At 41.8% G+C, this 22,991-nt stretch overlaps 1 long non-coding RNA gene across 1 annotated transcript in view; it reads right to left on the reverse strand.

Moving 5' to 3' along the window:
* LOC115898720 overlaps positions 1 to 22,991 on the reverse strand; it is a 79,117-nt gene extending 56,126 nt beyond the window's left edge. The window contains exons 1-4 of the long non-coding RNA XR_004058408.1: positions 22,949 to 22,991; positions 19,273 to 19,425; positions 7,155 to 7,303; positions 343 to 495 (exon numbers count right to left, since the gene is read on the reverse strand). This is a non-coding gene — a long non-coding RNA (uncharacterized LOC115898720). The remainder of the gene's footprint in view (positions 1 to 342; positions 496 to 7,154; positions 7,304 to 19,272; positions 19,426 to 22,948) is intronic.

A 22,991-nucleotide genomic window follows, 5' to 3' on the forward strand; every position in this document is an offset into this window, starting at 1 on the left:
GACCAAGTGTGTATTTTACCGAATCTTTCAGATGCGTGAAATCATTAGAATGTCAACAGTACTAAGTTTATATGTCAACATTTCACGCCTTCAATATAAATAAAGGTAAATCTTAAAATAGGGCCTCAGGAATATTGCCTTAGAAAAGTAGACACTATCAGCTTTTTGTTTGAGTGTTTACAGATACATTACTACATGCTTCAATAAAAAGGCCATGAAGATACAAAGACACCAGAAACTATGACTACCTAACATTTTGCTCAATTTGTGTAAACATATTCCACTCTTAGTCATTTGCTTTTGGTTTCCATTGGCTATTAAACTGAGAGGCTATCCACTCACCCTCATAAAATATCTCCTCTCTTTAAGAACTCAGTTTCTGCACAACCAAGTCTTCACATTTCTACTCTTTTTCACTCAGCATCATATCTGCAGTGTTTTATTATGATGTCAAATAGTCTTCTCATATTGGGAACAGACCTTAGTGATCCATGCCTAAGGAGAGAAGAGAAAAAAAGCTTACCGTTAAGGTGTTGGAGAAGAGCAAATCTAGGCACCAGGTCATGTGGTTCTTGTCCTGACTCCCTACCCAGGTTCCCGGGCAGTTCTACTCCATATCTGACCTAGGCAGTAGGCCTTACATGTTGAGGGGGCAGCCGATATGTAGTGGAGCTCTAACATAAGGGTATGGAGAGCTCTCCAGCCTGACAAGACACACACAGCCCTATTTGAATGGACACAAATACACAAATGACTATAAATGCTAATCAGATGGATCACAGGATTTTGTCTCATGGTTTCATTATTTAACATTGGAACAGAAATATTTTCCAGTGTCATTAAAAGGCTGTGACTTACGACTGTGTTCTGTGACTTTGTTTTGTATGTGTCTTATTGTTTTTCAGTTAGGAAGCAGTCCTATATTTTCTCATTATTAACAAAGCCGTGGAACTTGCAAAGAAGATAAAAATAACCATATGCTGATCAAGAGAAAAGCAATGCCATAACATTGTGTATTAAACACTGATAAACAGTTCCATATTATGGGCCAGATGTGGTGGCTCACACCTGTAATCCCAGCACTTTGGGAGGCTGAGGCGGGCAGATCACAAGGTCAGGAGTTCGAGACCGGCCTGACCAGCATGGTGAAACCCCATATCTACTAAAAATACAAAAATTTAGCCAGGCATCGTGGCGCATGCCTGTAGTTCCAGCTACTCGGAAGGCTGAAGCAGGAGAATTGCTTGAACCCAGTAGGCGGAGGTTGCAGTGAGCTGAGATCAAACAACTGCATTCCAGCCTGGGCAACAGAGCGAGACTCTGTCTCAAAAACAAACAAACACACCAACAGTTCCATATTTACTCCCATTTTTTCAACACAGAGACAAAGTTCAATCTATACAGTTTATACCTAATGTAAATGACGAGTTAATGGGTGCAACACACCAACATGGCACATGTATACCTATGTAACAAACCTGCACGTTGTGCACATGTACCCTAGAACTTAAAGTATAAAAAAAAAAAGCACAACAATAAACTAACATTTTAGTTGAATTTAGCTATACGTAAGGTTGAAGAAAGTTTCACATGTGATTCCTGAGGAGTTTTTCATATTCTCATAAAAAATTTGCAATATCTAAATTTTAGACAATAAAATATTTGCAGAGAACTTCTTGATTGGACTATTCATGAAAACATAAGTACTTGGCCGGTTGCGGTGGCTCACGCCTGTAATCCCAGCACTTTGGGAGGCCGAGGCGGGTGGATCACAAGGTCAGGAGTTAGAGACCAGCCTGGCCAACATGGTGAAACCTGATTCTACTAAAGATACAAAAATTAGCTGGGCGTGGTGGTAGGCACCTGTAATCCCAGCTACTCAGGAGGCTGAGGCAGTAGAATCGCTTGAACAGGGGAGGCAGAGGTTGTAGTGAGCAGAGACTGTGTCTCTGCACTCTAGCCTCTGCCACAGAGTGAGACTCCATCTCAAAACAAACAAAAAAAAAGTAGTCAATTTGCACTTTCTAGCATAATATATTTATGCACATATAAACATAAATACATATTTATATACAATATAAACATATGTATTATGTACACTTATACCTCTGAAAACTGAAATTTTTAATTCTTCTCGAATTTGTATTCCTAATTATTTCCTTAAAATTTGATCTTTGAAATCTTGAAAGACAAAAAAATTCAGTAAATGATAGTTGAAATAGGCATCTCTCACATTCAGTCAACTTGATGTGTGAACTAAGAAAACTACAAGATGGATGCATTCACACAACTCACATGTCGCTAAAATGCTTCATTAGTGTCTCTGTTTATATAATGATAAATTAAAGACATGATTTGTTGGCCAAAAATACCATCTTCAAACATATACACACTATAACACCTATCAGGATTAAAAATATATAGCATTGGCAGGGTACAGTGGCTCACAACTGTAATCCCAGCACTTTGGGAGGCCAAGGAGGTGGATAGCTTGAGCCCAGGAGTTCAAAACTAGTCCTGGCAATGTAGTGAGACCCTGTCTCTACAAAAAATAGCCGGGCATGGTGGCTTGCAATGGAAACCCAAGCTACTTAGGTAGTGGAGGTAGGAGGACCACCGGAGCCCAGGGAGGTTGATGCTGCAGTGAACCATGATCATGCCATTGCACTCCAGCCTGGACAACAGAGTGAGACACTGTCTAAAAAACATATATAGATAGATAGACAGATAGATAGATAGCATTTAAAATTTTGTAATATATCTACAGACAGATACACACACACTCGACACAGTTTACTCTAAATATAATTGAATTCATATTTTTTTTTTTGTTTTTGAGGCGGAGTCTCGCTCTGTCGCCCGGGCTGGAGTACTGTGGGGGGATCTCAGCTCACTGCAAGCTCCGCCTCCCGGGTTCATGCCATTCTCCTGCCTCAGCCTCCCGAGTAGCTGGGACTACAGGCGCCCACCACCACGCCCGGCTAGTTTTTTGTATTTTTTAGTAGAGACGGGGTTTCACCGTGTTAGCCAGGATAGTCTCGATCTCCTGACCTCGTGATCCGCCCGTCTCGGCCTCCCAAAGTGCTGGGATTACAGGCTTGAGCCACCGCGCCCGGCCTTGAATTCATATTGTTAGAAATTTTCTACAAAATCTTCAGCATCACCTTATACTCTTTGAATATATCTACGTCAATATTTACTTTCAAGTGTTTGAATTTTTTTCATATTTTACTCTAGAACTTTAAGAAATTATAAAGCAGAAAACATATGATAGGTCAATTACAGTGAGAAGAAATAATAAATTTTCCCTTTGCACATATAATATGAACTTTATAAACTAATGTTCAAATACCCCTGTAGTGTAACTGGTTCTTTTTCTTTCTTCTTCTTCTTTTTTTTTTCTAAATTTTAGGTATGGGGTTTCGCTACGTTGATCAGGCTGATCTCGAACTCCTGGCCTCAAAGGATGCACCCAACTCGACCTCCCGAAGTGCTAGTATTACAGGCATGAGGCACCGAGCCTGGTTGCCTTGTAGTACATCTGTTAAAACAAGTTTTCGCCGGGCGCGGTGGCTCAAGCCTGTAATCCCAGCACTTTGGGAGGCCGAGACGGGTGGATCACGAGGTCAGGAGATCGAGACCATCCTGGCGAACACAGTGAAACCCCGTCTCTACTAAAAATACAAAAAACTAGCCGGGTGACGAGGCGGGCGCCTGTAGTCCCAGCTACTTGGGAGGCTGAGGCAGGAGAATGGCGGGAACCCGGGAGGCGGAACTTGCAGTGAGCTGAGATCCGGCCACTGCTCTCCAGCCTGGGCGACAGAGCAAGACTCCGCCTCAAAAAAAAAAAAAAAAAAAAACAAGTTTTCTTCACTAAAAACTTGAATATTTTTCAAATATAATTAATTATTCATGGAAATAATGAAAAACTGAATTTGTAAAATTCATAAAACAAAAAATTAATCATTAAAATGTGTGAAATTGAGTGGCATTTAGTATATTCACAATGCACTGCAAGCATTACCACTATCTAGTGGCAAATCATTTTCATTACCACAAAATAAAACCCGGGACGCATAAAGTTGTCATTCCCCGTTCTACTCTCTGCCCAGCCCCCGGCAAACACTCATCTGCTTTCCCTCACTACTGATTATCAGAGTAAGTGGCCTTTTTCGTTTTCCTTCTTTCACTTAGCATGTTTCAAATTTCTTGCATTGGTTATCTATTCATCTGATATCTATCTTCGTTGTTGTACCTTCATCCACCCAATTTATCACCTGAAGGAGACACTACGCCATGCAACTTCCAGGACCTGTAACTGTGTGAGGTAAATCATACCCAGATAGACTCAATGAGCAGTATATTTAATTTCTGAAAGAACAAGATTCTTGATGAGCATGGGTGGTTTAGGCCTCATTTTGTTTAGAGATGGGAAAAAGAAAAAAAAAAAGCGAAAATTCAACAGTAAGACCAGGTTGCACCAAACTGGACAAATCTCCAGGCAGCTATATTAGGTGGCGCCTTTGTCTCTGGGTGGCGTTTTTTCAGACAGGAAGGGCGGGAGAAAAGGACTCCAAGATAGGGATTTCTTGAAAATGTGAAGCACGACTGCCACCGTGAGGAAATCCTATAAAGGCATAATACGCCATTACAGCGTCCTTCCCGGAAAGATTCGCTGTGGGGAGAAGTCTGAACTGTGGGAGATGGTAGACGCTTGAGCTCCAGGCTAGGTCTTCTTGCTTTCTCCTCTAAGGCCTGAAGAGAGGCCTTAACGCTGGCAGTATCTTGGTGTAGAACCTGGAGTGTGATAGGTTTGGAGTAAACCAGCAGCCGCCAGGCGGTCCTGGCACAGGAAGTCGTGGGGCGGGGCCTCTGTTCCTCCCGGTGCGGGCAGGACTGCAGGAACCCTCCCAAAGACGCATGGAGGCTCTTGCAGGCATCTGTCTCTTCTTCCTGTCTCTTGGAGCCAGAGTCAGCCAACGTTCTCGTGCTGGCTATGGATCTTTGGGTCTCTGGTAGCATCAGTACCGCGCACATAGAACACGGTTTTTCCAGGGGAAGTTGACAGGATTTGCTTTCAGAGTGTTCACTCTCCAGGTTCTATACCAAGATACCGCCAATATCCAGGTCTCTTTTAAGGCCTTAGATGAGAAAACAAGGACTCCTACCTAGAATGGAGCCCAAGCCTTTTCCACCTTCCCACAGACCAGACCTTCCCCAACAGGTATTCCTCACGGGAAGAACCCTGTAATGGCGGAAGGATTTTTTTTTTTAAACGACATCCTCGCGATGGCAGTATGGCTCCAGATATAGGAAGAAACCCTGTTTCAGAGTCCTCTTCTCCCGCCCCTCCGGCCTGAAAAAAAAGCCACCCATAAATAAAGGCGTTCCAAACCTGGATGCCTTATATCTTGTAGTTTGGAGCTTGCTGGTCTTACTGCTGCACTTTTTCTTTTGATTTTCAACTTGAAATCAAACCAAAGGCCGGGCGCGGTGGCTCACGCCTGTAATCCCAGCACTTTGGGAGGCCAAGGAGGGCAGATCACCTGAGGTCGGGAGTTCGAGACCAGGCTGACCAACATGGAGAAACCCCATCTCTATTAAAAATACAAAATTACCCGGACGTGGTGGCGCATGCCTGTAATCCCTGATACTCGGGAGGCTGAGATAGGAGAATCGCTTGAACCCGGGAGGCTGAGATAGGAGAATCGCTTGAACCCGGGAGGCGGAGGTTGCAGCATCGCGCTATTGCATTCCAGCCTGGGCAACAAGAGAGAAACTCCGTCTCAAATAAAAAAAAAAAAATAAAAGAAAGAAAGAAAAGAAATCAAACCAAGGCCTAAACCAGCTGCTCTCATCAGGAATCTTGTTCTTTCAAAAATTACATAGTCTCCTGAGCTAGTCTGTGTTAGTTTTATTTGCTTCAGAGTTACAGGTCCAGTAATTTCCGTGGCATCAAACCGTCTCTTTCAGCGGATAAATTCGGTGGGTGAACGCACAAAAAGGAGAAAAGGGCTGAAAGCGGAAAAGATCTTCTCCTGCAAACAATTTAAAAATCCCAGAGTTCTTTGACCTGGCTCCCCTGTGAGACATCCAGGGAGTTCTCCCTATTCTGAGAGCCTTATGAGTCTTCTGTGGTGCGTTGTAGGCAAGAATTTGGCATAAGCCACTAGAGAAGAAACCAGGTGATGCTCATCATTGCATGCCATATATATTCAAAGTACATATGTTCAATTCCTGTCAAGGTTACTCTAAGTTTCATCTAATGGTCTCATCGTTTAACATCAAAACACAGCATGTGCCCATGCCATCACATATTCTTCAAGTATTTCCTGAGACTTTATGGGCTGTGTGTGTTTATAATTGTGTGTTTCTCTGAGAGTTTTATAATTTGTCTTTTAGGTATAAGGATTACAGTATTCTCCAAATAGTAAATTAAAGAATAATGCTTGACAAATATTAAGAATAGTCCATGTATTAATAACGAAGAAAACAGCTACCATACAACTTGTCAAGGTAACTCATGAACTTTTGGATTATTTCCATTCATATCTTTCAGTAAGTACATTGTTAATTTCAGCAAAAAATAAATCTGTATTAAAAGTGCATTACTGTGTACACTGTGGTTTGGATCAGACCAAATGTGTATTTTAAGAAACCTTTGAGGAGCACGAATTCATTTGAATGTCCACAGTACTAAGTCTTATTTTTCAACATTTCACACCTTCAATGTAAATAAAGGTAGCTGGGATTACAGGTGTGCACCTCCACACCTTGCTAATTTTTGTATTTTTGGTAGAGACAGGGTTTCACTATGTTGGCCAGGCTGATCTCGAACTCCTGACCTCGTGATCGGCCCACCTCGGTCTCCCAAAGTGCTGGGATTATAGGCATGAGCCACTGCCCCTGGCAAATAAAGGTAAATCTTAAAATACAGCCTCAAGAATATTACTTTAGTAAAGTAGACACTATCAACTTTTTGTTTGAATGTTTACACATACATGACTACACGTTTCAAAAAGAAGGCCATGAAGAAACAAAGACACCAGAAACTATGGCTACCCAATATTTTGCTCAATTCGTGTAAACATGTTCCACTTAGCCATTTGCTTTTGGTTTCCATTGGATATTAAACAGTTATGTAATCCACTCACCCTCATCAAGCATTTCCTATTTTCAAGAACTCAGTTACTGCACAACTAAGTCTTCCCATTTCCACTCTTACTCAGCGTCATATCTGCAGTGTTTTATTATAATGTCAAATAGTCTTGTAGTTTTGGAGACAGACCTTAGGCTTCCATGCCTAAGGAGAGAAGAAAAAAAAAAGTCTTACCCCTAAGTTCTTTCAGAAGAGCAAATCTAGGCACCAGGCCATGTGGTTCTTGTCGTGACTCCCTACCCAGGTTCCCTAGGAGTTTTGCCACACGATCTGACCTAGTCATTAGGCCTTATATGTTGAGAGGCAGGCCGATATTTAGTAGGGCTCTAACATAAGGGTTCGGATAGCTCTCCAGCCTGACAAAACACACACAGCCCTACTTGAATGGACAAAAATACGGGAATGACTATAAATTCTAACCAGATGGATCACAGAATTTTGTCTCATGGTTTCATTATTTATCATTGGAACAGAAATATTTTCCAGTGTCATTAAATGGCTATGACTTAAGACTGTGTCCTATAACTTTGTTGTGTATGTGTCTTACTCTTTTTCATTAGGAATCAGTCCTATATTTTCTCATTAGTAACAAAGACATGGAACTTGCAAAGTAAAAAAGCAACCACATGCTGATGAAGAGAAAAGCAATGTCATAAAACTATATATTAAACACTGATAACCATTTCCTTATTTACTCCCATTTTTTCAATACACAGATAAAAAGTTCTATGTATACAAACGCACAATAAATTTACATTTTAATTAGATTTAGCTATACATAAGGTTGAAGAATTAAAAGTTTCACATCTGATTGCTGAGGAGTTTTTGATATTCTCATAAAAAATTGCAATATCTGAATTTTAGACAATAAAATATTTGCAAAGAACTTCTTATTTGGACTATTCATGAAAACGTAAGTTCTCAATTTTCACTTTTAAATCTAAAAAATACATATACACATATAAATATATATATATATATATATATAAATTTTCTTTTTGAGATGGATTCTCACTCTGTCTCCCAGGCTGGAGTGCAGTGATGCCATCTTGGTTCACTGCAACCTCCACTTCCTGGGCTCAAGGGATTCTCCTGCCTCAGCCTCCGGAGTAGCTGAGACTACAGGTGTGTGCCACCACGCCAGGTTAATTTTGTATTTTTAGTAGAGATGGAGTTTTGCCATGTTAGCCAAGCTGGTCTGGAACTCCGGACCTCAGGTTATCTGCCCACCTTGGCCTCCCAAAGTGCAGGGATTACAGGCGCGAGTCACTGTGCCTGGCGAAAAAATATATATATTTAAACATACATAAACATATAAATACATATTTATCTACAATATAAACATATGTATAATACATACTTATACCTCTGAAAATTAGAATTTTTAATTCTTCTAGAATTCTTATTCCTGATTCTTACCTTAAAACTTTATCTTTAAAACCTTCGAAGAAAGATAACAAAATTCGATAAATTGTAGTTGAAATAGGCATCTCGCACATTCAGTCACCTAGATGTGTAACCTAAGAAAACTGTATGACCAGGCACAGTGGCTCATGCCTGTAATCCCAGCACTTTAGGAGGCCGAGGAGAGTGGATCACGAGGTCAGGGGTTCAAGACCAGCCTGGCCAACATGGTGAAACCCCATCTCCACTGAAAATACAAAAATTAACTGGGCATGGTGTCGCATGCCTGTAATCCCAGCTACTTGGGAGGCTGAGGCAGGGGAATTGTTTGAACCGGGACCCGGGAGGCAGAGGTTGCAGTGAGCCAAGATCACGCCACTGCACTCCAGCCTGGGCTACAGAGTGAGACTCCGTCTCACAAAAACAAAAAAGAAACAAACAAACAAACAAAAACAAAAAGAAAGCTGTAAGATGGATGCATTCACACCACTCACATGCAGCTAGAATGCTTCATTAGTGTCTCTGTTTATATAACGATGAATTGAAGATATGAATTTGTTGGCCAAAAATGCCATCTTCAAACATATACTCATTATAACATCTACAATGATTAAAAATGTATGGCATTGGCCAGGCATAGTGGCTCACAATTGTAATCCCAGCACTTTGGGAGGCCAAGGCAGGTGGATAGCTTGAGCCCAGGAGTTCAAGGTCAGCCCTGGCAATATAGTGAGACCTTGTCTATACAAAAAGTACAAAAAATAGCTGAGCATGGTGGTATGCAATGGAAGCCCCAGCTACATAGGAGGCAGAGGTGGGAGGACCACCTGAGCCCAGGGAGGTTGATGCTGCAGTGAATCATAATCATGCCACTGCACTCCAGCCTGGGCAACAGAGTGAGACACTGTCTAAAAAGTCATACATACACAGCATTTAAAATTTTGTAATATACCTACAGACAGATATAAATACACACACACTCGACACAGTTTAAATATAATTGGATGCCTAATGCTTGAAATTTTGTACAAAATCTTCAGTATCACCTTATACTCATTGAATATATCTACATCAATATATACTTTTGAGTGCTTGTAATTTTTTCATATTTTACTCTAGGAGAAGTTTAAGAAATTATAAAGTAGAAAACACACGGTAGGTCAAACATAGAAGAAATCATCACTCTTGCCTATGCACACATAATACCGACTTTTATAAATTAATGTTCAAATTCCCCTGTAGTGTAACTGTTTTTTATTTATTTATTTTTTTAAATTTTAGATACGGGGCTTAGCTATGTTGATCAGGTTGATCTCGAACTCCTGGACTAGAGTGACGCTCCCATCTCAGCCTCCCAAAGTGCTAGGATTAGAGGCATGAGGCACCGTATCAGGCCACCTTGTAGTATAATAGTTAAAACAAGTTTTCTTCACTGATAACTTGAGTACTTTTCAAATATAATTAATTATTCATGGAAATAATGACAGCTTTAAAAAGTGCCAATACTTTTGGCACCAACTGAGTTGGTAAAATTCACATAACATAAAATTAACCATTAAAATGTGTGAAATTCAGTGGCATTTAGTACATTCACAATGCAGTGCAAGCACTACCTCTATCTATTGGCAAAGCATTTTCATTACCACAAAAGAAAACCCTGGACCCATGAAGCAGTCGTTCCCCATTCCACTCTCTGCCCAGCCCGTAGCAAACACTCATCTACTTTCCCTCACTACTGATCATCTCAGTAAGTGGTCTTTTTAGTCTTGTCTCTTTCACTTAAGGTGTTTTCAAATTTCTTCCATTGGTTATCTTTTTGCTATCTCTCTCTCTCTCTCTCTTTTTTTTTTAAATGGAGTCTTGTTCTGTTGCCCAGGCTCGAATGCAGTGGGGCAATCTCGGCTCACTGCAACCTCTGCCTCCTGGGTTCAAGCGATTTTCCTGCCTCAGCCTCCCCAGTAGCTGGGATTACAGGCACATGCCACTGCACCCGATAATTTTTGCTTTTTTTTTTTTTTTTTTTTTTTGAGATGGAGTCTCGATCTGTCACCCAGGCTGTAGTGCAGTGGTGCAATCTCGGCTGACTGCAAGCTCCGCCTCCTGGGTTCACTTTATTCTCCTCCTCAGCCTCCCAAGTAGCTGGGACTACAGGCGCCCGCCACCACGCCCGGCTTTTTTTTTTTTTTTTTTTTTTTTTTTTGCGTTGTTTAGTAGAGACAGGGTTTCACCATGTTAGCCAGGATGGTCTGGATCTCCTGACCTAGTGATCCACCCGCCTCGGCCTCCCAAAGTGCTGGAATTACAGGCGTGAGCCACTGTGCCCAGCCTAAATTCATCCTTTTGCATGTGCATAACCAGTTGTCTGAGTACTCTTTGTTAAAGACTCTATTAACTACTCATAAAATAACATTAATAACTTTGTCAAAAATGAATTGACCACAACTTTTGGATTTATTTCCAGACTCTCCATCTCTTCCATTAATCACTGTGTGTATTCTTACTTAATTATCACACTGCTTTGATTATTCTAGCTTTTCTAGTAAGTTTTGAAATCTGGAAGTGTGACTCTTCTGCCTTGGTTTTTCTTACTCAAACTTTACATTGGTTATCAGATCTCCTGCAATTTAACAGGATCTTTAGAATTTGTGTTCCTTTTTTACAAAAACAACCAATGCTCATTGGGATAATAATAAGGATTACATTAAATTTATAGATCTCTATGGGTAGTATTGGTATGTTAAAAATATTTTGTCTTCCAACTCATTACCACAGGATGTCCTTTTTTAAAATCAGGGTTATCTTTAACTTCTTCTACAATATTTTGTGATTTTCAATGTATAAGACATTCATCTATTAACTATTGTCCTAAAAATATGATTCATTTTGATGCTATTGTAAAGGGAATTGCTTTCTTAATTTAATTTTCAGATTATTCATTGCTAGTGTACACAAATAAAACTACAACTGATTTTTCCGAGTTAATGTTATATCCTGCTGTGCTTGCGAGATACTGTTCACTAGCTCTAATATTGCTTTTTTCTGGATTTTTAAGCATTTTTTATAAGGTCATTGCATTCGTGAAGAGAAATAATTTCAATTTTTTCTTTTCAATTGGGATGTCTTTTATATATCTTCATTTCCTGATGCCCCGGGCTAAAATTTTAAGTATAATGTTCAATAGAAGTGGCAAAAGTGGATGTTCTTCTCCTCTTCATGATTTTAGAAGCAAAGCTTTCAGTCTTTCCCTCTTGACTATATTATTAGCTGTAGGTTTTTAATAAATGCCCCATATATCGTGCTGAGAAAATGATCTTCTAATTAAACATTATTAATTGTTTTGAGTTGCTTTTCTGGACAGATGGACTAACAGAAAGTGTCTACTGCACCATTTTCACTGATGTCACTTTTGTCACTTGTTTTTGAATTTGTAGAAACATTCATCCTTCTTCAAAATCTGCCTGACACAACAGTCATACATGAAAAAGCAAATTTGTTACAGTTAGTTACATAGGCAATGAGCAGGGCAGTAAAGGGCTCTCCCCCAACCAATAGGAATGTCACCTGATGGTTCAGCAATGATCACATTGTCCCCCTAAAAATGATAATTTGGTAGCATGGGAGAGGCAATCTCCTGATGGTCCACATGTTAATATTAAAAGTGTGAATTGAATGCAGGCCCCAGGGAGAAGCAGCTTCTTGGGCATGCATATTAAGAGACAAAATGGCGAAATATGACATTCCAGGTGCATGCCACCAGGAAAAAGGAAAAAAGCCTCAGATGGGCATGTGTATACCTCCTTGAACACGCTGCACAGTGCTCAATTCCAAACGGTAAGGAGAGTACTGTGCATGCGGAAAGCTCACCCTAAAGGAAGAATCATGGGAAAGAGGTGAGCCTATAAGGTCCCAGGATCAAGGTTAAAAGGTCTTTTTGTTCTCTTGGCCATTCAGGCACCCACTTGGATCTCTTCTGAGCGTTCTTTCTTTCCTTTCTTTCCTGTTCTAAAGCCTGTTAAATAAACTTCCAATCCTGCTCTGAATTTTGCCTCAGTCTCTTTTTCTGCTTTATGCCCTTCAGTTGAGTTTTTTCTTCTGAGGAGGCAAGGACTGAAGTTCCTCTGGACCCATATGGACATGCCGCCTGTTACTCGGGGTAACTTGGTTCTCTGCCACCACTAACAAAGTGAGATCATGGGTAATGCTACCTCCAACAGACAAGCACTTTTAAAATGTGGATTGATTTTCAATCCTTTTCACTCCTTTTGGTTCCCATCCCTTTATGTGTAACAACTACACTAAGAAAGTAAATAAATAAAAAATTTTTAAAAAGGAACGACCTAGCACAGTCGCTTAAGGCTGTAATCCAGCACACTGGGGAGTCAAGACTGGCTGATCACATGAAGTCAGGAGTTTGAGACCAGCCTGGTTCACATGGTGAAACCCCGTCTCTACTAAAAATACAAAAATTAGCCGAACATGGTGGAGCCCACCTGTAGTCTCAGCTGCTCAGGCAGTGAGACAAGAGAATCCCTTCAACCTGGGAGACAGAGGATGCAGTGAGCTGAGATCGTGCCACCGCACTCCAGGCTGGGTGACAGAGCAAGACTCCATCTAAAAAAAAAAAACCAAAAAACAACTCTACTAGAAGATGTGAAACTTTAGATCCTTTCAGTCTCTAGACAGCTAGATGCCCTTGAGACTATCAGAAAACATACTGGCTCCTGCTTTATCACACCTGGAACAGGCCTGTCTTTGGTGTTCTCATACTGCTGCAACAAAGGACCATGATACGGTAATACTTCCTGAAAGCCTGCTAACTCTTGCTCCAAGGGACAGGACATAACACACACACCTATCCCCGCCACACACAGCATCTAATGTCTCAGGAAATGCCGGAAGAATATGTAATGCATGGAAACATGCTGTGTTCTGGTGTTAAATGTTGAGACCATGAGATGAAACTGAGTAATCTCGATAGGAACTGAACATAGGGACTATGAGGATCACGCCACGTGGAGCATATAGGGCAGGGAGTAATGACTGCTATCTGATCCTTACTCTATGGCTCATGCCGAATTGTTGACTACAAACAACACATGAGGCTAGAACATGAAGAACTCTCTGGTTGTCCAAGAGGGGAACCAGATCAAAGATCACCAGGATTTGTAAACTGTTTGCCAAAGATCTTCTCCAAGTTTCAGATATATTTTTCCTTATTGTACCTTTATCCACCCAATTTATCACCTGAAGGAGACAATTTAATGCCATGGAACTTGCTGGACCTGTAACAGTGTGATGTAAATCATACCCAGATAGACTCAGCAAGGAGTATATTTTAATTTCTGAAAGAACAAGATTCCTGAGGAGCATGGGTGGTTTAGGCCTCATTTGTTTTCAGGTGGAAAGAAAATAGCAAAAATTCAACAGTAAGACCAGGTTGCACCAAATTGGACAAATCTCCTGGTGGCCATGTTTGGTGGCGCCTTTGTCTCTGGGTGGCATTTTTTCAGGCAGAAAAGACGGGAGAAGAAGGCTCCTAGACAGAGCTTCCATGAAAACGTGTAGCACTACTGCCACCGTGAGGAAATCGTTTAAACACAGAATCCACCATTACAGTGTCCTTCCCTGGAAGCCTCACTGTGGGGGAAGATCTGATCTATGGCGAGGTGGAAGAGGATTGGGATCCAGGCTACGTCTTCTTGGCTTCTCCTCTAAGGTCTTAAGAGAGGCCTGGACATTGGTGGTATCTTGGTGTAGAACCTGGAGAGTGAGGGGCTTGGATTGAAGCAGCAGTTGCCGGGCAGTCCTGGCACAGGAAGTTCAGGGGCAGGGCTTCCGTTCCCCCACTTGTGGGCAGGACAGCAGGAACCTACCCAAACACACATGCAGGCTCTTGTGGGCATCTGTTTCTGCCCCTTGGAGCAAGAGTTGGCAGGCTTTCACATGCTGGCATCTTGCTACGGGTCTTTGGGTCTCTGGTAGCATCAGTACCGCGCACAAGGAGCATGGTTTTACCAAGGGACAGTCACACTATTTACTTTCCTTCACTCTCCACGTTCTATACTAAGGCACTGCCAATGTCCAGTCTTTGTGTGTGTGTGTGTGTGTGAGAGACGGAGTCTCGCTGTGTGGCCCACGCTAGAGTGCAATAGCGAGATCTCGGCTCACTGCAACCTCCCCTTCCTAGGTTCAAGCGATTCTCAGCTTCCTGAGTAGCTGGGATTACAGGCACCTGCCACCACACCCGGCTAATTTTTGTATTTTTAGTAGATACGGGGTTTTACCATGCTGGCCAGGCTGGTCTCGAACTCCCGATCTCAGGCAATCTGCCCGCCTCAGCCTCCCAAAGTGTGATCTTAGAGGAGAAGGCAAGGATGAGTAGCATGGAGCTCAACTCTCTTCCCCCTCCCCACAGGCCAGACCTTCCCCAACAGGTGGAAGGATTGTCCTCAGGGGAAGGACATTGACATGGCTTAGGCATAAGGCGTAGGGCGTTGTTAAACTAAATCCTCACGGTGGCAGTAGTGCTCTAGATGTGTCAACAGGTGTCTTGGAGTCCTCTTTTCCTGCCCTTCTTGCCTGAAAAAACACGACCCAGAGACAAAGGTACAAGGAAACATTGCTTCCTTGCTTTTTGTCCAGTTTGGAGTCATCAGGTCTTACTATGGCACTTTTGCTTTTGTTTTCCATCTGAAATCAAACCAAGGCCTAAACCACCCACCCTCATCAGAAATCTTATTTGTTCAGAAATTTAAAATCCTCTTGACCTAGTCTATATGATTATGATTTACCTCAGATTTATAGGTCCAGTACTTTCCATGGCATCAAACTGTCTCCCTCGGGGGATAAATTTGGGGATGAAGGCACAAGCATAAAATTGCTTGAGTCTCCCAGACCACCAGGATTTACAAATCCTGGTGGTCTCTGTTCTGGCCCCCCTTCCAGACAACCAGGGAGTTCTTCATGTTTTAGCTCATGTGCTGCATTGTAAGCAACAATTTGGCATAGAGGAGGGACCAGATAGCTGTCATTACTGCATGCCATATATGCTCCACATGGCATGATACTCATACTACATATGTTCAATTCCTATCAAGGTTATTCAAAGTTTCATCTCCTGGTCTCGTCATTTAACATAAAAACTCGGCATGTTCCCATTACACTACATATTCTTCAAGTATTTCCTGAGACTTTATAGTGTATGTCTGTTTGTGTGTGTGTGTGTGTGCGTGTGTATTTTATAATTTGTCTTTTAGATATAAGTCTTACAGTATTGTCCCACTAGTTAATTAAAGAATAATGCTTGACAAAGATTGAGAACAATCAATGTACTGATAAAGATGAAAAGCACTACAATTTGTCAAGTCAATAAATAAATAAATTTGGATTTTTCCATGCATATATATACATACACACACACACACACACACACACACACACACACACACACAGACATACACTTTAGTTTTTTCTTTTTTGAGACCAAAACTTTGTCACCCAGGCTGGAGTGAAATGGCTCATAGTAACCTCCAGGTTCAAGTGATTCTCCTGCCTCAGCCTCCTGAGTAGCTGGGGTTACAAGTGCACGCCACCAGGCCTGGTTACCTGTTTTTGTATTTTTTTTTTTTTGAAACAGAGTCTCTCTCTGTTGCCCAAGCTGGAGTGCAGTGGTGTGATCTCTGCTCACTGCAACCTCTGCCTCCCGGGTTCAAGTGATTCTCCTTCCTCAGCTTCCTGAGTAGCTGGGACTAAAAGCGCATGCCACTCACCTGGCTCATTTTTGTGTTTTTAGTACAGACAGGGTTTCACTGTGTTAACCAAGATGGTCTCGATCTCCTGACTTCGTGATGCGCCCACCTAGGCCTCCCAAAGTACTGGGATTACAGGCATGAGCCACCGTGACCAGCCCGAATTGTTTTGTATTTTTAGTAGACACAGATTTCGACATGTTTGCCAGGCTGTTCTCGAACTCCTCCCTGCAAGTGATCCAATCACCTTGGCCTCCCAAAGTGCTGGGATTACAGGTGTGAGCTACCATGCCCGGCTATACATACATTCCTAATTTCATGTAAATAACAAATCTGTATTGAAATTAGATCACACTCTACATTGTGGTTTGGAGCAGATCAAGTGTATATTTTAACAAAGCTTTCAGGAGGATGAATTCATTTGAATATCATAAATGGTAAGCGTTGTTTTCAACATTGCAAGCCTTCAGTGTAAATGAAGGTAAATCTGAAAAATATACACTCAGAAACATTCCTTTAGAAATATAGACACTATTCATTTTTTGTTTAAATTTTTACAGATGCATCACAATGCGCATATTGGTTCTCTAGAATACATACATGACTATATGTTTGGTTTAAGGTTATGACATGTTAGAAGTAGAGTAAAATACACTGGGCGCGGTGGCTCACGCCTGTAATCCTAGCACTTTGGGAGGCCGAGGCGGGCAGATCACGAGGTCAGGAGATCGAGACCATCCTGGCTAACACGGTGAAACCCCATCTCTACTAAAAATGCAAAAAATTAGCCGGGCATGGAGATGGGCACCTGTAGTCCCAGCTACTCAGAAGGCTGAGGCAGGAGAATGGTGTGAACCCGGGAAATGGAGCTTGCAGTGAGCTGAGATTGTGCCACTGCACTCCAGCCTGGGCGACAGAGGGAGACTCTGTCCCTCCCCTCCCCCCCTCCCCCCCTCCCCCCCTAAAAAAAGAAGTAGAGTAAAATACACTTTACTTTGCTATTTATCTTATGGTGTGGTAGGTTCAATCCTCAAGGTTCAACAATTTGCTTTTCTCCCTAAATCAGAGGCAGGGAATGGCTGTTTATGAGGACACAGAGAATGCAATTAAGATTTTGTGAGAGCTAAAGGGACTACCTGGTGCAGATGAATGACATGTATCCAACCTAAATGGGAATGATAGGCTCATTGCCCCACCGCACTATCTTCCATTTCAGAAGAAACCGTTCAACCTCCTTGTCACTACCACTGTGATTCAGCTAGGTGTGATTTCCTTTCCAGGCTTCCATCCACTGCCCAGGCACATAGTCTCTATTAAACATAGTTAGCAAGGAGTGAATAAAAGATCACCTAGCCTAAAGAATTCTAGGTTTGGGGACACCAGCATTTCTACCTTCATATATGAGACACTGTCCCACAGGTAGGTCTGTATTCTTCCGAGAAAATGGTCAGGTCAAACTATTCCTCCATAGGAGGTAGTTTAGCAGATGTCTAACTCTACTTTACGTGAAATACTCTGGGGAAGTAAGATATCAAGGGTCATGGAGAAATGCTTCCCAGAGAGTCTCCAAGACACTTGTGCATGCCAACAGCATCTACGTATGCAGATCATCACTCAATTAGACACAGTGAAAGATGTCAAAAAAGCCAGGCTACCCTAGAATGCCTTACCCTGGAATGCCTGCCTGAATCCTCAGAGGCCAGGAGAGGTCATACCTGAACAACCTCTTGAAGCACTGTAATGTCACAGTGCAGAACCAGACTAACATTAATTCCTTTCATTAAGAATTCAGATATAAGATAATAAACTTTGAGGAAGAATGTCATGAGGATCAAGTCACCCATACACTTTTAGTCACCCTTATTGATTCTTCAATTATGAGTCAGAGAGTATCTGGAGGTCTCCATACCAAAGGTTGGATGTCTTCATTAAGAAATAGATTTGAAGCTGCTAGAGAAAATACTAGCTTGGATGCAGTACATAATGATTTGCTCAGGCCTAAACAATGCCATACTTCTCAAGGACATGGAACAGGAAAGAGCCACCTATCTGCCCTCCTTGAGAGAACTGAGATGACATCGGGGTCCCATTATGACAAAAGACTTTCTCCTGAACTTATAAAGTCACAGAAGCTGCTGGCTTGTGCGCTCAGATAATTGCTTAGGCCTTCCATCACGTTCTTGGCCTTCATCCACTTTAGCAAATCGGCTCTCCTAAAAGATGATCTGGCCCTCATAGGCATGTTAATATATCCTCACTCCTCTACAGAGGTCCCTCTAGTTGTAGGCAATGGTGTTAAAAATTTTTGTGTATTGAGGACCATGTGAATGACACTGGCTTCAGATAGATGGTCCCTGGAACTGGCCTGTCCATTGCAATCTAACAATGCTGCTGTAAATGTCACAGCCCCATAACACAGGGACAGCCAGATTGCCTAAAACTCCCAACGGCATATTCATAACATAAATACCCCAAGGGTCTGCACTTGGCTGTGTCATCTTCTGGTCTTGTCCCCACTATGAGGAAACTGAGGCCCTGTCCTCTGTTTCCTGTACTAGGACTTCCTGGAAGCAGTTGGCTTAGTCCTGGTCTCTCACTCAGCAGATACTTCACTAAGACTTTGCATTTGTCCATTGCTTCTGCCAGGCCTCAGAGAAAAGGGTAGGAATGTCAACTTGTCTTGGGCGACTTTTCCTTCCGCAACTGCTAGGGCTTACAGGGAGAAAACGTTCACGGCTTTGGATGCTATGAAACTATTTCCGCACGATGGCAGTGTTGTGCGAGAAAAGCCAGCTAATTTTGTTCCAGTCGCTCCTCTCCCGCCCATCACGTTTCAAAAAAAAGGCCAAGAAGAGACAAAGATACCAGAAACTATGGCTACCTAACATTTTGCTACATTTGCGTAAAGGTATTCCACTTTTGGCATTTATTGGATATTAAACTGAGGTGTAATCCACTCACCCTCATCGAGCATCTCCTCTTTTCAAGAATTCAGTTTCCGCTCAACCAAGTCTTCCCATTTCTACTCTTCTTCACTCAGCATTGTGTCTGCAGTGTTCTATTATGATACCAAATTGCCTTGTAGTATTGGGGACCAACCTCAGGGATCCATGTCTAAAGAGAAAGAAAAAAAATAAGATGCTGACATTTAAGGTCTTGGAGGAGAGCAAATCTAGGCACCAGGCCACGTGTTTCTTCTCCAGACTCCCTATCCAGGTTGCCTGGGAGTTTTACTCCATGTTCAGACCTACTCAGTAAGCCTTGTAGCCTTGTATGTTGAGAGGGAGGCCACTATTTAGTGGGGCTCTAACAGAGTCCAGATAACTCTCAAGCTTGACAGACACATACAACCCTACTTGAATGTACACAAATACAGAAATGACTATAAATGCTAATCAGATAGATCCCAGGATTTTGTTTTACGGTTTCATTATATAACATTGTAACACAAACATTTTCCTGGTTCATTAAACTGCAATGGCTTACAACTATGTCCTATGAGTTTGCTGTGTGTGTGCGTTACTGTTTATCAGTTAGGAATCAGTCCTATATTTTCACATTAGTAACAAAGAGGTGGGATTTGCAAAGAAGTTAAAAAGATGTGGTGATCAAGAGAAAAGCAATGCCATACAACTGTGTATTAAACACTGAAGGCTGGGCGCGGTGGCTCACGCCTGTAATCCCAGCACTTTGGGAGGCCGAGGCAGGTGGATCACTTGAGGTCAGGAGTTCGAGACCAGCCTGGCCAACATGGCGAAACCTCGCCTTTACTGAAAATATAAAAATTAGCTGGGCGTGGTGTCACATGCCTATAATCTCAGCTACTTGGGAGGCTGAAACAGTAGAATCGCTTGAAAAGACTTTCTCCTGAACTTATAAAGTCACAGAAGCTGCTGGCCTGTGCGCTCAGATAATTGCTTAGGCCTTTCATTACATTCTTGGCCTTCATCCACTTTCGCAAATCGGCTCTCCTAAAAGATGATCTGGCCCACATAGGCATGTCAATGTATCCTCACTGCTCTACAGTAGTCCCTCTAGCTATAGGCAGTGTTGTTTATAATTTTAGTGTATTGAGGGCCATGTGAGTGACATTGACTTTAGATAGATGACTCCTGGAATTGGCCTGTCATTGCCATCCAACACTGCTGCTATAAATGTCACAGCCCCACAACACAAGGACAACCAGGTTGCCTAAAGCTCCCAAGGGCATATTCATAACATAAACGCCCCAAGGGTCTGTATTGACTGTATCATTTTCTGGCCTTGTCCCCACTATGAGGACACTGAGCCCTGTCCTCTACTTCCTGTGCCAAAACTTCCTGGAAGCAGCTGGCTCAGTCCTGGTCCCTCATTCAGCAGATATTTCACGGAGACTTTGCATTTGTTCATTGTTTCTGCCAGGCCTCAGAGAAAAGGGTAGGAAGATCAAGTTGTGTCTCGGGCCTGTTCAGCTTCCACTGGCTTTTCCTTCCTCAACTGCCAGGGCTCACATGGAAGAAATGCTCAGGGCTTTGGACGCTATGAAGCTATTTCTGCATGATGGCAGTATGGTACGGGAAAAGCCAACTGACTTTGCTCTAGGTGCTATTCTCCCGCCCATCACATTTCAAAAAAAGGCCAAGAAGAGACAAAGCCACCAGAAACTAGAACTGCTGAGCAGTTTGCTCAATTTGTGTAAACTTATTCCACTCTTAGCATTTTGTTTTTGTTTTCCATTGGATATTAAACCGGGGTGTAATCCATTCACTCTCATCAAACATCTCCTCTTTTCAAGAACTCAGTATCCGCACAACCAATCTTCTCATTTCTACTCTTCTTCACTCAGCATTATATCTGCTGTGTTTTCTTATATCAAATTGTCTTGTAGTATTGGGGCAGACCTCAGGAATCCATGCCTAAGGAAACAACAAAGAAGCAAACAAACAAATGTTGACACCTAAGGTCTTGGAGAAGAGCAAATCTAGGCACCAGGCCATGTGGTTCTTTTTTTTTTTTTTTTTTTTTTTGAGACTTTGTCTGGATCTGTTGCCCAGGCTGGAGTGCAGTGGCGCGATCTCGGCTCACTGCAAGCTTTGCCTCCCGGGTTCACGCCATTCTCCTGCCTCAGCCTCCTGAGTATCTGGGACTACAGGCGCCCGCCACCACGCCCGTTTTTTTTTGTTTTTGTTTTTGTTTTGTATTTTTAGTAGAGATGGGGTTTCACCGCATTAGCCAGGATGGTCTGGATCTCCTGACCTCGTGATCCGCCCGCCTTGGCCTCCCAGAGTGCTAGGATTACAGGCATGAGCCACTGAGCCTGGCCAGGCCATGTGGTTCTTGTCCTGACTCCCTACCCATGTTCCCTAGGAGTTCCATTTCATGTTCTGATGTAGGCATTGGGCCTTATATGTTGAGTGGGAGGCTGCCATTTAGTGGAGCTCTAAGATAAGGGACCAGATAGCTCTCAAGCTTGAGAGAGACACAGAACCCGACTTAAATGGACACAAACACAGGAATGACTATAAATTTCAGTCAGATGGATCACAGGATTTTGTCCCATGGCTTCATTATTTAACATTGGAACACAAACATTTTCCTGTGTCATTAAATGGGCATGGCTTAAGACTGCGCCCTATAACTTTGCTGTGTATCTGTGTTACTGTTTTCCAGTTAGGATTCAGTCCTATATTTTCTCATTAGTAACAACAAAAAGGTGGAATTTGCAAAGAAGTAAAAAACAACAACAACAACAACAAAAAAAACCCATGTGCTGATCAAGAGAAAAGCAGTTTTATAAAACTGTATATTAAACACTGATACCCTTTTCCATATTTATTCCTTTTTTCAATACGTAGGTAAAAAGTTCTATATATAGTCAACACAATGAATTTACATTTAAATAGGATTTAGCTATACACTGTATTTTAGTATGAATATTCCATAGTATGAATGAAGATTTTCATTCTAAAATTTGCTTTCTGACAGGTTTTTGACATTGTCATATAAAATTTGCTATTTCTGGATTTTGGACAATAAAATATTTGCAACAAACTGTGTGATTGGACTAGTCATTAAGAATTAAGATCTCACCTTGCTCTTTTTAATCTACAAAATCTATTTATACATATATAAACATATAAAAATATATATATTTTACATAGTTATGCCTCTGAAAATTAGGATTTTAAAATTATTCTTGAATTTTTATCTCTAATTCTTACCTTCAAATTTTATCTTTAAAATCTCAAAAGAAAGAAAACAAAATTCAATAAATGATAATTGAAATAGGCACGTCTCATATTCAGTCACTTAGATGTGAACCCCAGGAAAACTTTAAGATGGATGTGTTCACACCATTCACATGCAGCTATAATGTTTCATTAATGTCTGTGAATTAAAGATATGAATTTGTGGGCCAAAAATACCGTATTCAAATGCACACTCGGTATAACACTGACCATAATTTAAAATATATGGCATTGGCTGGATGTGGTGGCTCACAACTCTAATGCCAGCACTCTGGGAGGCTGAGGCAGGAGGATCGCTTGAGCCTGAGAGTTCAAGACCAATTTAGCAATTAGCAATTTAGGCAATTTAGCAAGTCCCTGTCTCTACAAAAAAAATAATAATAATAATAATCAGGCATGGTGGCATGTACCTGTAGTCCCAGCTACTCAGGAAGTGGAGGTGAAAGGATCACC

The sequence above is a fragment of the Rhinopithecus roxellana genome, chromosome 7 (genome assembly GCF_007565055.1).
Source record: "Rhinopithecus roxellana isolate Shanxi Qingling chromosome 7, ASM756505v1, whole genome shotgun sequence".
NCBI lineage: Eukaryota > Metazoa > Chordata > Mammalia > Primates > Cercopithecidae > Rhinopithecus > Rhinopithecus roxellana.